General features: G+C 45.2%; 1 pseudogene; it reads right to left on the minus strand.

Moving 5' to 3' along the window:
- Positions 1-703: 703 nt before the first annotated feature.
- Positions 704-18470, minus strand: part of LOC125302389 — a 41504-nt pseudogene continuing 23737 nt past the window's right edge.

An 18470-nucleotide genomic window follows, 5' to 3' on the forward strand; every position in this document is an offset into this window, starting at 1 on the left:
AAGCCCGAAGCCCTAACCCGTTAAAGTTAAAAAGCCTTTATTTTATTTTATTTATTTTATTTTATTTATCTAAAGTGGGGGCAAAGCAGCAGAAACCACGTCGACCGGTCTCAACCCTCCCCTGGTCTTCAGGTCATCAGGGTGTGTGTGTGTGTGTGTGTGTGGTCTGGGGTCAGTGATAATCAAAAGCATTCTGAAGCGGTTCTTGCTGGAAACACTGGTTCCATTCTGGAATGTGTCGGTTCCGGTTCTGGGGTCTGTATCCGGTTCTGGGGTTTGTATCTGTAATAGCATTGAGGTTCTACTGCCAGGGGCAGGTGTGTCCGGGGAGTGGTGTGGTTCTACTTCCTGTGTTCCTCAAGTACTACTTGGAATGGTCCAGTTCTACTTATTGGGCTCTCAGGTGCTACTGAGAGGGTTCCGATTCTACTTTCTGTGTTCCCCGGGTGCTACATGGAACGGTGGGGTTCTATTCACTGTGTTCCCCGGGTGCTACCTGGAACGGTTGGGTTCTACTCATTGAGTACCCCAGGTGCTACTATAAAGTTCTACCTACTGTGTTCCCTGGGTAGTATTGGGAGTGGTGTGGTTCTACCTACTGTGTTCCGAGGGTAGTATTGGCCGTGGTGCGGTTCTACCTACTGTGTTCCGCGAGTGCTACTGGGAGCGATCAGGTACTATTTTGGTCTCGTTCTGCTTGTGCGTTGGGGGGCGGTGAGGGGGGGCGGGTGGTGGGACTTGACACTGGCGCTTTATGTTTCTGGACGTTCTGCTCGGGGTGGAAGATGATGACGTAGACTTTGGGGATGTAGAGCATGCCCAGAGACACGGTAGCACTCAAGCTCATGGACACCGTCAGGGTGGTGGTCTGGATGAACATCTGCAGAACACACACACACACACACACACACACAGTTACGGTCAAGTTCATGGACACTGTCAGGGTGGTGGTCTGGATGAACATCTGCAGAACACACACACACACACACACACACACACACACACACACACACTGTTACGGTTGCACTCAGACTCATAGAGACCATCGGCATGGTGGTCTGGAGGAACATCTGCAAAGCACACACACACACACACACAGCCATGAAGTACCGCACATCCTGTGATTCTGTGTGTGTGTGTAACAGTAGCCAGCAGGTAGAGTATTAGAGACAAATGCACCCATAGGCTTTAGTCTCTCATAACAGACACACACACACACACACACACACACACACACACACACACACACACAGCACCCGTGGATTTTAGTCTCTCATAACAGACACACACACACACACACACACACAAACACAGCACCCGTGAATTTTAGTCTCTCATAACACACACACATAACACACACACCTACACACACACAGCACCCGTGAATTTTAGTCTCTCATAACACACACACATAACACACACACATACACACACACAGCACCCGTGGATTTTAGTCTCTCATAACACACACACATAACACACACACACACACATAACACACACACATACACACTCACAGTACCCATTAGTCGTGACACCGCTGCAGGTTTGAGTCCACACCAGTATGGGGTGGGTTTGGGTCCACTGGTATCTGAATGGGACCAGTATGGGGTGGGTTTGGGTCCACTGGTATCTGAATGGGACCAGTATGGGGTGGGTTTGGGTCTACTGGTATCTGAATGGGACCAGTATGGGTGGGTTTGGGTCCACTGGTATCTGAATGGGACCAGTATGGGTGGGTTTGGGTAAAATGCTAGTAAGAGTGAGTGACATTTATGGAAAATATTTACATGCTAAATGTGTGTGTGTCTGTGTGTGTGTGTCTGTGTGTGTCTGTGTCTGTGTGTCTGAGTGTGTGTGTGTGTGTAAGTGTGTGTGTTTGTGTGTGTGTGTGTGTGTGTCTGTGTGTGTGTGTGTCTGAGTGTGTGTGTGTGTGTCTGTGTGTGTGTGTGTGTCTCTGTGTGTGTGTGTGTGTGTGTGTGTGTGATGGGAACTGTAGGGATCCACGAGCCACGACCTTCAATGTCTCTGTGTGTCACTGTGTGTGTGTCTGTTAACAACATGAGTCAGAGACTTCTTTCTAATGAGGACACACACTTCACACACCTCACACACACACACACACACACACACACACACACACACACACACCCTTCACGTGGGACACACACTCCCGCAGTGTTTCTGTCTCACAGACGCATTTCGCAGATGAGCACTCACTCACATCAGAGAGTACCGCATGTCCCTGCCACTGCCCTGATCCTCTGGCTCACACACACGTATGTGTGTGTATGTGTGTGTGTGTGCATGTGTGTGTGTGTGTGTGTGTGTGTGTGCGTGCACGTGTGTGTCTGTGTGTGTGTGCGTGTGTGTGTGTCTGTGTGTGTGTGTGGGTGGGTGTGTGTGTGTGTGTGTGTGTGTGTGTGTGCTGTAGCTTTGTTATGTCGCTCAGCTCAGCTGACCTCTCATCCCTCCATTCACCAATCACATATAATATATCATTGTATATATAGCTTAATGCATTATATATATATATATATGCATTTATGCATATATATATATATATATATTTTATATATATATATATATATGCATATATATGCATTTTATATATATCCTTCTCTATATATCCCCCTCTCTCCTTTTAATATGTCTCCTATGTCCTTCCCTCTCCCTATATACTCCTCCTTTTTTCTCTCTCTCTTTTATGGCTTCTATATCCTATATCCTCATTTCTCTATATGTCTTTCTCTCTTTCTTCCTCTCTCCTATATCCTCATATATATATCTTTCTCTCTCTCTTTCTTCCTCTATATACTCTATCCTTCTCTCTCTCTCTCCCTATCTCTCTCTCTCCTATAATTCAACTTCAATTCAAATGTGCTTTATTGGCATGACTCAGAAAATAGTGTTGCCAAAGCAGTAATATAACAATACAAACATATACAATGTTGTTTTAAGGGGGGCTCCAAGAAAGGAAACTTTATCTAAACTAAAGAAAACTTATGTTTAAAAAAAATAGTAACTAAAACCATGTTTAAAGAAAACTTTTAAAACATGTATTCTTAAATCTAAATTTAAAGGAAACTTATACAATAGTCTATATAAAACTATTTAACAAAACTATATACTGTATGCACTTTTTCTATGTGAAGTTTTCTCTTAAAATGTGGCAGGACTGTAAATATTGGTAGGCTAAGTGGGCACATTTATCTATTTCTCCCAGGAGGAATGTAGTTTTTTGTTCATTGGTGGCAGTCATAAAGCCGGGACAAGCGATTTCAATTTGTGGGTAGAATATAGCTCTTAAGTGTTGATAATTGGGACATTCTGTGAGGAAGTGGCATTAGTCCTCTACTACTCCAGTATTACAGGAATTTACATATTTGATCTTCACGAGCTATCAGGTTTGGCGGTGTCTACCCTTTTCTATTGCAGGGAATGATCACTCAGTCGATACTTTGACAGGAGTTTTCTATATGATGGTTTTAATTTCATTTAAATATGGTGCCAAATTGTAATCAATTGAATAGTTCTGTAGCAGTGTAGCTTATTTTAATTGTTCGATTTTGCATTTCCATGTGTTAATGTAGTTTTTTGTTTTTTTGCTGTGTTCTCTACTTCTTTTGCTACTGAAGCAATACTTGAGCTGCAGTTTTCGGAATCGTGTTTTTGTATTATGAAGTTTAAAGGGTCACTCTCTGGGTGTTCACTCCTCAGCTGGGCAGCAGTGTGGTGATATTGCTCTGAATTGCTAGTCTGAAGATGATGCCAGAATTTGGTTGCTCTTTTTGTATGTCTACAAGGAGGGGAATCTTCCAAGCTCAGCTCTGCAGCCTAGATTAGGTGCACATCTGTTTAAACCTAGAATATTTTTTACAGAATTCCAAATGTAATAATTGGTTTGGCTTTTGTCCCATGTTTGAAATTGTCTTTTATATTTTATGCTTTAAATTTCCTCCCGATATATAGTAATATTGGCTTTACTAAGGAATCAAAGATCTTTTTTCCATAATTTGATGGAAGGATTATATTGAAATAGAGATTTTCTTAACATGTAGTATGTTTTATGTGCTTTTTGGATAGGTCTTTGATTAGTTATCAAATTGCCCTGATGAAGAAATGGTCAGTCCTAAGTAGTTGTATTTTCTTACTTGTTCTAGTTGTTTTCCAATGGTAAAATTATATTTATTTATGTTCGAATGTTTTCTCTGGAAAGTCATTATTTTTTTTTTTCCATATTGATTGGAAGGGCCCAAGTTATGCTATATTCGTTCAAAAGAGAAAGGCTCTCTTGTAGTCCCTGTGCCGTTGATCATAGCAGGAGAAGATCATTCATGTAAAAACAGGCATTTGATTTCTTTTCCCAAAAGATTGAGACCAGGCGAGGAGGAATTTTGAATTTTATTAAGCTAATTCATTGATATAAATGTTAAATAATGTAGGACTCAGGCAACAGCCCTGCCTCCCTCCTTTGTTTGAGGAAAGTAATCAGTTTGTTTGTTATTTATTTTTACACAACATTTGATGTTTTCATACATGTCTTTAATGATGTTATATGTTTTACCACCAATTTCACAATCAAGTAGTTTCAGCAAGAGACCTTCATGCCAAGCGGAGTCGAAGGCTTTGCTGGAATCCACAAAAGCATCCATATATTTTTCCGTTTTTGACCTTTTGTAACGTTTTCTTGTATCAGTGTCTGTAAAGTATAAATATGATCTGTTGTTCTATTTTTTTGTATGAAACCAATTTGAGAGGGGCTTAATATATTGTTTTTTTTTTATTAAGTTTGAAATTCGGTTGTTGATTATACACAGAATAATTTACCTAAATTGCTGCCTTGTGATATGCCTCTATAATTGTTTGGGTTAAATTTGTCACCATTTTTTTTGTATATGGGGGTGATCTGACTAATTTTCCATTGGTCAGGAAAGTCTCCTTCTCCCTCTCCTTCTCTCTCCCTCTCTCTCTTCTCTCTCTCTCTCTCCTTCTCTCCCTCCCTCTCCTTCTCTCTCCTCTCTCTCTTCTCTCCCTCTCTCCTCCTTCTCTCTCCTCTCTCTCCTTCTCTCTCCCTCTCTCTCCTTTGCTCTCTCCTCTCTCTCTCCCCCTCCCCTCTCTCTCTCCTTCTCCCTCTCTATATCTCTCTCCTTCTCTCTCTCTCCCTCTCTCTCGCTTCCTCACTACTTTTCTCTGCCTCTCATCTTTCAAGTATTCTCTCTCCTCTTTTGTGTGTGTGTGTGTGTGTGTGTGTGTGTGTGTGTGTGTGTGTGTGTGTGTGTGTGTGTGTGTGTGTGTGCATGATGTTGTAAAGGTGAATAGCTTACTGAGGTCCAGAGGGAAGATCATTTTCAGATGGCTGAGCATTAGAGTCACTCTGACTGACTCACAATACATGCCTCTCACACACACACACACACACACACACACACACATAGACTCTTTGTTCCATGTAGAGTAGTTGGTAGGCTGTGCGAATGCGTAATCCTTGAATCATTGCTTGAAAGTCTGAGATTCTGCACTTTATTGTAAGTAACCTGTTTAGAAACCTGTATATCTTTAAATATGTGTGTACGTGTGTGTGTGTGAGCGCATGTGTTTGCATGTGTGTGTGTGTGTGTGTGTGTGTGTGTGTATGTGTGTGTGTGTGTGTGTGTGAGTGTGTGTGTGAGCGCATATGTGTGTGTGTGTGTGTGTGTGTGTGTGTGTGTGTGTGTGTGTGTGGCGCATATGTGTGTGTGCGTGTGTGTGTGTGTGTGTGTGTATGTGTGTGTATGTGTGCATGTGTGAGTGTGTGTGTGTGTGTCTGTGCGTGCAAGTGTGTGTGTGTGTGTGCGAATGTGTGTGTGTGTGTGTGTGTGTGTGTCCTGCATCTACGACCTCCAAAATGACAAACACACACACACACACATCTGCTCTCACACAGACTGTCACCTTCTGCCGAATGCCGAAGAAGATGGGGACGAAGGCCAGCCAGACGATGCAGGTGGTGTACATGGTGAAGCCGATGGGCTTGGCCTCGTTGAAGGTCTCGGGCACCCCGCGGCTCTTAATGGCGTAGACGGTGCAGGTGACCATCAGCACCATGCTGTAGCTTAGGCAACAGATGAGTGACAGGTCAGACATGTCGCACTTCAGGATGCCCCGCGCCAGCTCAGGGTTGGGTGGACGCAGCTCCTCGAAATCCACGTAAGAGTGAGGGGGCACCACGCCAAACCAGATAAACACCGCCAGCACCTGCACACACACACACACACACACACACACACACACACACACACACACACACATACACTGATTAATACAGATGCATACATATAAACACCGCCAGCACCTGCACACACACACACATATACAAACATGCACATACATACACACAACCCAGAGGACACACACACACACACACACAACACACACACAGACACACACACACACACACACACACAGACACACACACACAGACACATGCACACACACACCGCACACACCACACACACACATACACACATTGCACACACACACACACACACCACACACACCACCACACACACACCACACAGACCACACACACACACACAGACACACACACACCTGGACACACCACACACACCACACCACCACCACACACAACACCACCACACCACCTGACACACGCCTGCACACACAGACACACACACAGACACACACAGACCGACACACACATACACAGACACACACACACACACACACAGACACACACACACACACACACACACACACACAGACACACACACACACACACACACAGACACACACCCACACACACACAGACACACACACACACACACACACACACACACAGACCACACAGACACACCACACACACACACACACACACACACACAGACACACCTGGGATGGAGATGAGGATGAAGGTGATGATGCTGTGAGGGTGGGGCTGATGAACAAGGCGGTGTGACGGACTTCTGCCTGCTCGAAGATGCGGTAGATGCGGTTAGTCTTGGTCAGCATGGCGGAGTAGCTGATGCTCATGCCGAGTCCGAGCAGCAGGCGGCGGAAGCCGCACACGGCCGCGCCCGGCTCGGCGATCATCAGGAAGGTGATGAGGGTAGATGAGGAAGATGCCCGTCAACAGGGCGTGAAAGCTTCCCGCGACGGGCCACGCCTTACGATGGGCGTGTCGTTGAAAGCGGATGAAAGTTCGATGGCGCCGGTGGTTGCTAGGATACCCAGCCGAGCCCGAGGAAGACGGGGATGATGGCCCAGGGCGAGCTCCACTCCAGCTTGATGATGGGGGTGGGCCGACAGCCCGAGCGGTTCTGATTGGGCCGCATGTCGAAGGGGCAGGTGTCGCAGTTGAACTCGTCGAACAGGTAGGAGTAGCCGTCACAGAGCTCGCAGTGCCAGCAGCACGGCACGCCCTTCACCATCCTCTTCCTCTCGCCTGGCTCCATGCGGGAAGCTGCACACGAGTCTGGCACCTGCCGGCTCCCCCGACCACTGCATCTCCCTCCACCTGGGGCGCGGGGGGTATTGTGATGCCATCCAACATTTACCTGCCTCTACGTAACCCTCATTCAGCATTCAGCCACCTGTCTGTTACTCCATATTGACTGTTTACATATTGTCACCATTGGCTACACTGTTTACATATTGTCACCATTGGCTACACTGTTTACATATTGTCACCATTGGCTACACTGTTTACATATTGTCTCCATTGGCTACACAAATTCCTTGTGTGTCTTACTTCGCCAAACAGATCTGATCTGAATCTGATTCTGAATTACTTTGTGTAAAAACTGAGTGAATTGTGTGTGTGAGTGATTTATGTGAGTGAGTGAGTTATGTGTGTGAGTGATTTGTAATGTGAAGTAATTTGGTAAGGAGTAAATTTGTGTGTGAGTGATTTATGTGGAGTAGTAGAGTTGTGTGTGTGGAGTGAAATGAAGACCAATAATTTAATAGGAGTTAATAATAAGTGTGTGTTGAGTGATTTGTTTGTGTGAAGTAATTTGTAATGTGTAAGTAATTTATATAGTGAGTGAATTGTAATATGTATTAAGAGTTTGTGTGTGGAAAGTGAGTTTTAATAATAATAATAGTAATTTGTGCGTGAGTAATTTATGGAAGTAGTGATTTATATATGAAATAAGTTGTGCGTAAGTGATAATATGTAAAGTAATTTGTATGTAAGAGCGGAAATTGTGTATGAAGGAATTTAATTTGTGTGAGTAATTGATTTGTGTGTGAGTAAGTTGTGTGTGTGAGTAAGTTGTATGAGTAAGTAATTGTGTGTAGTAATTTGTGTGGAGTGAAGGAGTTTGAATATTGTGAAGTGAGTGAGTTGTGTGTGAAAGGATTTATGTGAGTGAGTTATTATTATGTAGTAATTGAGATTGTGTGTGAGTGATTTGTGTGGAGTGAGTGATTTGTGTGAGTGAGTTGTGTGTGTGAGTGATTTGTGTGTGTGAGTGAGTTGTGTGTGTGAGTGATTTGTGTGTGTGAGTGATTTGTGTGTGTGAGTGAGTCGTGTGTGTGAGTGAGTTGTGTGTGTGAGTGATTTGTGTGTGTGAGTGAGTCGCGTGTGTGTGAGGGACCGGGTCCAGTGGTTGCTGTGTGGTGCCCTGATTGTACTTACGTTGAGTCGCAGGTGATTGGTCCACTGGCCGATGGCTTTGTAGCCGGGGTTGGTTGTGTTGGACAGCTGGTACTGGAAGATGTCATAACGACCAGGGGCGTCGCCGTTTTCATTAAACATGACCGCTGTTCCTGCACTACCTGCAGACATAGAGAGGGAGAGAGAGAGGGGGGGGGAGAGGGAGAGAAGAGAGGGAGAGAGAGAGAGAAAGAGGGAGAGAGAGAGAGAGAGAGGGAGAGAAAGTAGTGGTCAGTTGATATGTGATGTGTCCTGCTCAATGAAACCTGCTCAACTGGTAGCACACCTGTGCACCTGTGTACCTGTCAGCTGGTAGCACACCTGTGCACCTGTGTACCTGTCAGCTGGTAGCACACCTGTGTACTTGTGTACACCTAGAGGTTGCTAGGTTACAGGGATGCTGGCGAGATGCTGACATTTGTCCATTGGGAGCTTGCTATGGCTAGCTTTTGGCCTGGGCCTCTGACATCCTTCCATCCATCCGTGAGCCAGTGCTGCACTTCACTGTCTGGTCGAGGGGATTTCTCGGGACAGCTGGACCTAGGCTACTCTACGAAAGATCTGCCGAGGCCGCAGAGCTGTTGCTGACCTGTGAGCTGCCATGCCAACTGCCTGGAGTCTGGATTGAGCAGACTAACGTTAACGTTTAAGAATTCTGCAATCTCACGGAGCAACAAACTGTCGCTGTCAAAAGTCCACCGAGTTGCTGATCTGCAAGATCGCCCACGACTTCAGACTGTTTTGCTTCCAGTGATCTCCAGACTGCAGCCTACAAGGCCTAACGTTAACGTGATCTCCAGACTGCAGCCTACAAGGCCTAACGTTAAATTAACGTTAAATCCTCCGGTTTTTTTTTTATTTCTTATTTATTTATTTTATTATTTGTTCATTTTTTTGTTGTCTGTCTTGTATGTCTACCGTTAGGTGTTGCGGGTACGCTGTCTTGTATGTCTACCGTTAGGTGTCGCGGGTACGCTGTCTTGTATGTCTACCGTTAGGTGTTGCGGAATGCAATGCTGTCTTGTATGTCTACCGTTAGGTGTTGCGGGTACGCTGTCTTGTATGTCTACCGTTATGTGTTGCGGGCAGGGTTGGGTCAGATTACTTTGAAATGTAATCCATTACTGACTACAAATTACATGGCAATTTTGTAATCAGTAACGTAATCAGGATTACCAAAAACATGTAACGTAATCTGATTACTTTAGGATTACTTTTAGATTACTTCAATAAATATGTCCCTTAAGTAAAAAAGACACCACCACTGAATTGATGAAAGAATTCTAATTCTATTTTTCTGTTTATTATTTCATTACATCTAAGAAATCTCTTTGCTCTGAGTAAAGCATTCCTGTGTGACTAACTGATCTTTTTTCCAAAAATCTTAATGTCTCCCCTTGTTTTAGTGTTACTATTTACTTTTGAGGCCACCAGGTCCCATTGTCTGAAAAACACCCAAAACTAATACATTTCTATAGCTATTCTCCACTTTGGGGGTGGTATTTTTGGTGGTTGAAATTTTCCCCATCCCAAAATTGATCACTTAGTCATCATGGATGTGATCATGGATCACTATTCTCCAAACATGCACAACTCAGCTTAACCTTTATAAGGGCACACCTGGACAATGAATTTAGCTTTTCGCTGTATTTTTTTGACCCAGGGACATGGCCTGAGATTGAATGACACCATGTCCATTTCAATTGTGGGGTGTGAAAAAATTATTCCTTTGGGATGTTTTTCAACCAGGGGACCTGGTGACTTTCTCAAAGTAAACTTGGTAACACTAAAACAAGAGGCTACATTAAGATTATGAGGAAAAGATCAGGCGGTGTGCCGAGAGACCTGCCCCAATAGCAGGGCTCGAACCGGTTCATGGAAATCTAAACCGGTTAATAACCTTTTTTTTCGTTCTCTATATATTTTATAAAATTTCACAAAAAAGCATATCCTATGTCATGGAGACTATTTGCGGTTGTATAAAAACAAGCCAAGATCTACACTGTTAATGTGAGCTAACAAGCCGCTTATGTAGCCAACTACTGTAGGCAAACAGCCTAATAATTTGATTTCTGCAGTTTGAAAAAAATAAATAAATAAATAAATGGACCTTTGGTCAGAATGTGTATATTTTGTCTTGCTGTTGTAATGTAACCTATCCGTCTGCCACTTGGATCTTAGGCCAGCTCATACGTAGGCTACTGAAACTGATTTGGAAATTGTTTGTAGCCTATGCGTATTAGCCTATTTTGCCTGTCCGCGCCTTTGTCGTTTTAAAAGCTCTGGATTTGAAATGTTTTGCTAATTATAGCCTATTCTATGTAGAAGAGTTAAACGGAAATTTGAGATAGGCCTTGTCAGCAACAGACAGGTTCGCTTATAAACAGGGTTGGAATTATAGAGTTCAAAGTCAAAGTCAAAGTCAAAGTCAGCTTTATTGTCAATTTCTTCACATGTTCCTGTCATGAGCTCTCTCTCTGCCTGGTAACCACAGCGATTGAAGCCTGATGACCTCCACCTGTTCCTGCTCTGCTCTCTGCCTCACCCTCGTTTACCTACCAGCTGCACTGCATTCACACCACTCATCATGCCCTGTATTTAAAGCCTTTGCTTTTTCAGTCCACACTTGTCAGATCGCCTGCAAACCCGCACTCAGTTACCTGCCTGTCTTGGAAAACGACTCTTTGCCTGTGAACCCCAGACCACCTCGACTACTTCTTTGATCTCCAGCCCGGTAATCTTGACCTGCCTTCCGTCTCTCTTCTCTAATACAGCCCTAGCCCTTGACTGTATTGCTGTTGTGTGTGTATCCCCAGGACTTCCCGGATCATCCAGCTCCTGCCATTGCTGCTCGGCTATTGGGGGAACACACACCATGCAGACTCTGGAACTCCCGGAACCCTGTAACCCCAAACCCTTAAATAAACATTCTAACGTGGCGCTTTGTGGTCCTCGTCCTGTTTGGTGTCTGACAGTTCCAGACATACAAAGAGATCGAAATTACGTTTCTCACTATCCCACGGTGAAGACAAGACATATTTTACCAATTTAAGTCCACAGACAAACATAACATTCAAGTAAACAAAAAAGTAAGTAAATAAGTAAATAAGAGGGCACATTTAATAATGAAAAATAAGAGCAGCAAAATTTGGTTGAACTTGTGCATAGACAGTCAATAAAATACTAGTGCAAAGTCAGGCCAATAAAAGGCTTTGGGTAGTTCTGTTTGACCTAAGTAATAAAGAAAGTGGCATAGTGGTGCAAGTTATGTAAGAGCAGCAGAAGTGTTGTGTTTTCAGGACATCAACAACAAGTTGTAAAGTGTACAAGTGTGCAAGTGGGAGATAGTGCAGGCGGCCATTGTGGGTCCAATGTCCAGGATGTTATGTAGCTGAGGGTGGAGGGGGAGAGGAGGGGAGAGTTCAGCATCCTTACAGCTTGGTGTATGAAGCTGTTGGTGAGTCTGGAAGTCGGAGCCGCGAGGCTTCTGGACCTCTTCCCAGGACAGTAGATCAAACAGATTGTGAGTGGGGTGACTTGCATCACTCACAATTTTTTCATACTTGTGGGGTGAGGTGGGTGGTGTAAATGTCCTCCAGGGAGGGAGTGAAGCACCAATGATCCTTCCAGCTGTGTTCACTATGCTGCAGGGCTTTCCTGTTGTATTCAGTGCAGCTTCCGCCCCACACAGCGATACAGCTGGAAAGGATGCTCTCAATGGTGCCTCGGTAGAATGTGGTCATGATGGCTGGTGGAGCACTTGCTCCGCCTGAGTTTTCATAGGAAGTACAGGCGGGCTGAGCTCTCTTAAGCCAGTGATGCAGTGTTGGTGGTCCAGGAGAGGTCTTCACTGATGTGCACCCCCAGGAATTTGGTGCTGCTGCGCTCTCTCCACCACAGCACCCGTCCGATGGTCAGTGGCAGGTGTTGGGTGTGACCTCTCCGAAGTCAACAATCTCTTTGGTCTTGCTGACGCTCAGGAGGTTGTTGTCCCTGCACCACGTGGTCAGATGGGTCGACCTCCAACCTGTATTGAGTCTAAATTAAGCCCTTGGTGATGAGACCCACCAGAGTTGTGTCGCAGCAAATTTCACTATGTGATTGTTGCTGTAGGTTGCAGTGCAGTCTGCGTCAGCAGGGTGAAGAGCAGCGGACTGAGCACGCGAAATTGGGGCCCCTGTGCTCAGTGTGTGATGCTGCTTGAGTATTGTTTGCCAACACGTGCCTACGGAGTTTAGCACGTATCCAGAAATATTTTGATAAGAAATTATTTATAGGCATAGGTTAGGCCTACAGTAAATCTGTAGGCTATGGGATGGATAGCCCATCTGAATGTTTTTTGGATGCCGCCTGTGATTTATTATTTTTGGGCATAGCTACGGTATAGGCTAAATCAAGGGAAATAATGAGTATCGCTCTCTTCTAAGGTAAAGTCCACAAAAATAGACTTGATAGGCCCGCCAAACACTGCGAGAACTTTAAGAACGAGCGATATTTTTTGCGTTCGAACGGTTCAGAAACGATATGCTGGTGAACCATGCAAGAACGGCGTTAAACATAGGCCTACCTGAACCGTTCGAACGAAACGTTTGAAAAATAATTTGTTTTTCAAGCCCCGCCCAATAGTAAATAAGTTAGTAAGTAAGTATAGATACTCTTTTTGATCCCGTGAGGGAAATTTGGTCTCCGATCCGGCGAATTAGTGAAGCACAGTGAACACACAGTAAGGTGAAGCACACACCAACCCGAGCAGTGAGCTGTCTGCTACAACGTGCTCGGGGATCAATGAGGGTTAGGTGCCTCACTCAAGGGTACTTCAGCCCGTGGATGTGGGCATGGGAGAGCAGTGCTCATCCACTTCCCCATACATTTTTTTTCTACTGGTCGGGGCTTGTTGAAATAAAAGATAACTAGGCTATCATTAAAAAAGTCGCATTGCTTGCATGATAAAATGTAATCAGGTAATCCCAACAATGTAACTGTAATCTGATTACACAATTTTTTATTGTAATCTGGGCTGATTATAGTTACTTGATTTTTGTAATCTGATTACGAATCCAGATTACATGTAATCCGTTAGTACCCAACCCTGGCTTGTTTGTTTTAGGACAAATTTGCTTAACACACTGGCAGACAAATTTGCTTGTTTTCAGGATGAGAGGTCTTAAAATAAGTCAAACTTTTGTAAAATAAAGTCAAATGTTTTCACAAGAAAGTGCTAGGTAAGTCTCTTTATACTGAAAACAATACCATTTTTTTTTATCTTATTAAAAGATTAATAACACTTGGTTAGATTTTGTTAGATAAGCAGTTTTTGCAGTGCAGGGCCCGTCTTGGCTCCTTTCTGACTCCGGTGACATGAACATTGGCTACCTGCAAGTGCATAATGTGAGGTGAGCAGTGAGGGCACTTCAGCCGTGCCTACTGGTCGGGGTTCGAACCGGCAACCCTCCGGTTACAAGTCCGAAGCGCTAACCAGTAGGCCATGGCTGCCCCACTACTATTTGCTACGATATTCACCTATTAGAAATCGCTCGTTTGAACAGTAACAGTAATCCACTTCATTCGTGGTTTTAAATATAGTTGTTTCTGGCCTACCCACGAGAGGTTCAGTTTGTCACTTTCACCTGTGCAGACACCTACATGGACACTCTACTAGGCTACAATTTAATGTTATGCTTCTATATTTTATGACACCAAAATTAAGAAGTATGCTATATAACTTTTAGTTTATTTTTCTTTCGATCCGATAATAGCCTGCTACAAATTAACAGACAGAACCACGGCAGGGCACGCCCCAAATGAAAATGAATGAATGGAACCTCCAACTTTGCTTATGTCAGTCAGGAAAAACACTGTTCACCAAGTCACGATGATCAGCTATTGGCGCGGTCCAGCAGCAGTGTGTGATGTATAGCCTAGGCTGAGTGTAACATTGCTTTGCATGTGATCATGACGTGACTTGCGATTTATGACATGAAGCAGTAGCCTAACATTCCCTTGCACTAAAATTAGTATTACAAATAATTTAGATATTAAAATCATATACCAATTTATAGCCTAATGACATACTACAATTATAGCCTTATGATATATTACAAAAAATCGAGGTCTCGACGAAGTCGCCATGAAGTCTGAATGCATGCGCAGTCCGGTCCAAGTTCGAGTCATTCAGTGCTCAAGTCCAAGTCAAGTCACGAGTCTCTAAATTTAGCTCATGACTCGGACTCGAATACTACAACACTGGTTAATGCAACACTTCCTGTTAGTTTGGCTACGCTTGTAGCACACCTACACACACAAATATCCAGACATATACAGTACACACATACACACACAGGAATATCCAGACATTCACACACATACACACACAACAGTCAGAACCAATCAACCCTACATAACACAAACACATGGGAATCACACACACAGGCACACACATCATGTTCCTGCTAAAAACACACACATCAGATAGGCATTCCCACACACTCCACTACAGCACACACACAGCAATGTGGCAGCATGGTAACACACACACACTCCACTACAGCACAGCAATGTGGCAGCATGGTAACACACACACACTCCACTACAGCACAGCAATGTGGCAGCATGGTAACACACACACACTCCACTACAGCACACACAATGTGCATGTGGCAGCATGGTAACACACAATAATCCACTACAGCAAATGTATGTGTGGCAACATGGCTACACACACACTCCACTACAGCACACACACAGCAATGTGGCAGCATGGTAAGCTGCCCCTGAAGGGATGGAACAGAAAGACTCCTAATAGAACTCTAAATGGCTTTTATTTCCCTTTATTCCTTTTGATCAGGACCAGTGAGTGGAAGAGAAGCCTCTAGAGAGGAGGAGAAGCCTCTAGAGAGTAGAGGAGGAGAGGAGAAGAGGAGGAGGAGAAGAGGAGGAGAGGAAAAGGGGGAGAAGGGGAGAAGGAGGAGGGAGAGAAGAAGGAGGAGGAAGGGAGGAGAAGAAGAGAATCATAAATATAGAGGACAGGATAAAGAGGAGGAGAAGGAGGGAGGAGATATAAAGAGAGATAGGAGGGGAGGAGGAGAGGATAGGGGGAAGAGGGGGAGGGAGATAATAATAAAGGGAGGCCAGTGAAATTGTGTCCTCTTTGAGTGATGGACGTGCTCGATGGAATATGATTGTGTGTGTGTGTGTGTGTGTGTGTGTGTGTGTGTGTGTGTGTGTATGTGTCCAGTGTGTGTGTGTGTGTGTGTGTGTGTGTCCAGTGTGTGTGTGTGTGCGTGTGTCTTGAGTGAGAACAGGCCCAGGGCCAAGGGTTTCAGAGAGACAAGCTTCTCCATCCACCACAGACATTCAGAAAAAACAGCCACAAGGCTGGCCACACACACCTATGTCACGCCTGGGCATAGACCTGTGCACACCTGGGCACACATAGACACATACACACACACACACACATACACACACACGTGCACGCACCTACACACAAAACACATGTGCACACACAGGCATGCACACACACAAAGACACACATGTGCGCGCACACACACACACACACGTAAACGTACACACACACACATACACACACACATACACATGTACACGCACACACACACACACACACACACACAAATGTACACGTACACACACACACACACACATACATGTAAACGTACACACAGACACACATGTACACACACACACACACAGGCAGGATGTTTTCAAGAGCAGGACAAAGAGAGGAGAACCTTCAGGATGAATTCTGCCCTGTGATTGGATGCTCAGCAGTGATTCACACCTGCTTTAGGTCAACCCCTCCCCCCTCCCCCCACACACACACACACACACATACACACGCACTCACACACACACGCACTCACACACACACACACACAAATGACGTAAAGCATCACAGAAGACACTTCCCCCACTTCAAAGAAATGCCCTGTACCAGCGCACATCTGAATGCTCTTTAGAAAGGAGGCAGCATAAGACTGAGTCACTAGGATAAGTATAAGTATATATACTCTTTTGATCCCGTGAGGGAAATTTGGTCTCTGCATTTAACCCAATCCGTGAATTAGTGAAACAAACTCAGCACAGTGAGGTGAAGCACACACTAATCCCAAGCAGTGAGCTGCCTGCAACAACAGCCCGGGGAAGGGGAGGAGTGAGGGGTTAGGTGCCTTGCTCAGTCCAGGCTCTCCGCTCTCGGTATTGTTTTAAACCTGCAAATAGCGCGCCAGGTGGATAAGCCAGCTTGTGATTGGTCCCGGCACAACTGTAACGGAAGCAGCAGAAAAAGACCATCTTAAACCTATAGCTATACCAGACCATCTTAAACCTGTAGCTAACCCAGACCAGCGTAGGCCTGTGGCTATACCAGACCAGTGTAAGCCTGTAGCTAAACCAGACCATCTTAAACCTGTAGCTAACCCAGACCAGTGTAGGCCTATAGCTAAACCAGACTAACAAAGGCCTGTAGCTAAACCAGACTAATATAGGCCTGTAGCTAAACCAGACCAGTGTGGGCCTGTAGCTAACCCAGACCAGTATAGGCCTATGGCTAAACCAGACTAACAAAGGCCTGTAGCTAAACCAGACTAATATAGGCCTGTAGCTAAACCAGACCAGCGTGGGCCTGTGGCTAAACCAGACCATCTTAAACCTGTAACTAACCCAGACCAGTGTGGGCCTGTAGCTAAACCAGACTAACAAAGGCCTGTAGCTAAACCAGACCAGCGTAGGGCTGTAGCTAACCCAGACCAGCGTAGGCCTGTAGTTAACCCAGACTAACAAAGACCTGTAGCTATACCAGACCAGTGTAGGCCTGTAGTTAACCAGACCAGTGTAGGCCTGTAGCTATACCAGACCAGTGTAGGCCTGTAGCTATACCAGACCAGTGTAGGCCTGTAGCTAAACCAGACCAGCGTAGGCCTGTAGTTAACCCAGACTAACAAAGGCCTGTAGCTATACCAGACCAGTGTAGGCCTGTAGTTAACCAGACCAGTGTAGGCCTGTAGCTATACCAGACCAGCGTAGGCCTGTAGTTAACCAGACCAGCGTAGGCTGGTGCTGAACCTGTGGCTGTCCTGCGCCGGGTGGCGGCTGCTCACCGTTGAAGTTGACCGCTCTGATGTAGGAGAGCAGCAGCGCTCCCTCCACGGGGTCCATGCGATCACACACACCTGGGGAGCCGGGGCAGAGGTCCAGGTGCATGCTGTGCAGCGCGTACGCCATGGCGTACACGGCGTCGATCACAAACTGCACCTTCCCCTCCTGCTCATATGGAGAGTCTCGACTTATACGCTCCTCACCTGGAGGCAGAGAACAGGGGTAGGGGTTAACACACCCACACACACACACACACACACACACACACATATACACACACACACACATATACACACACACACACACACACACACACACACACACACACACACACACACACACACATACACACATATACACACACACACACACACACACACACATATACACACACGCACACACACACACATACACACATACACACACACACACACACACACACACACACACACACATATACACACACACACACACACACACACACACACATACACACATACACATACACAGCAGACTGCTCACCTGTACATTTCCTCTGCCCGGTACCCAGCTTCCCACCTGGTCGAGTCATTTTGCAGGAAGTCCTCCTCCCAGAATTCGTGAGGCCAGATGTTCCGGTTGTTCTCAAAGAGCGTGGTGAAGTAGTCGTCAAAGCCTGGGGATCACACAGCACTGTTTAGTACAGAACCCTACATAG

Source organism: Alosa alosa, chromosome 10 (genome assembly GCF_017589495.1).
Source record: "Alosa alosa isolate M-15738 ecotype Scorff River chromosome 10, AALO_Geno_1.1, whole genome shotgun sequence".
Lineage (NCBI taxonomy): Eukaryota > Metazoa > Chordata > Actinopteri > Clupeiformes > Clupeidae > Alosa > Alosa alosa.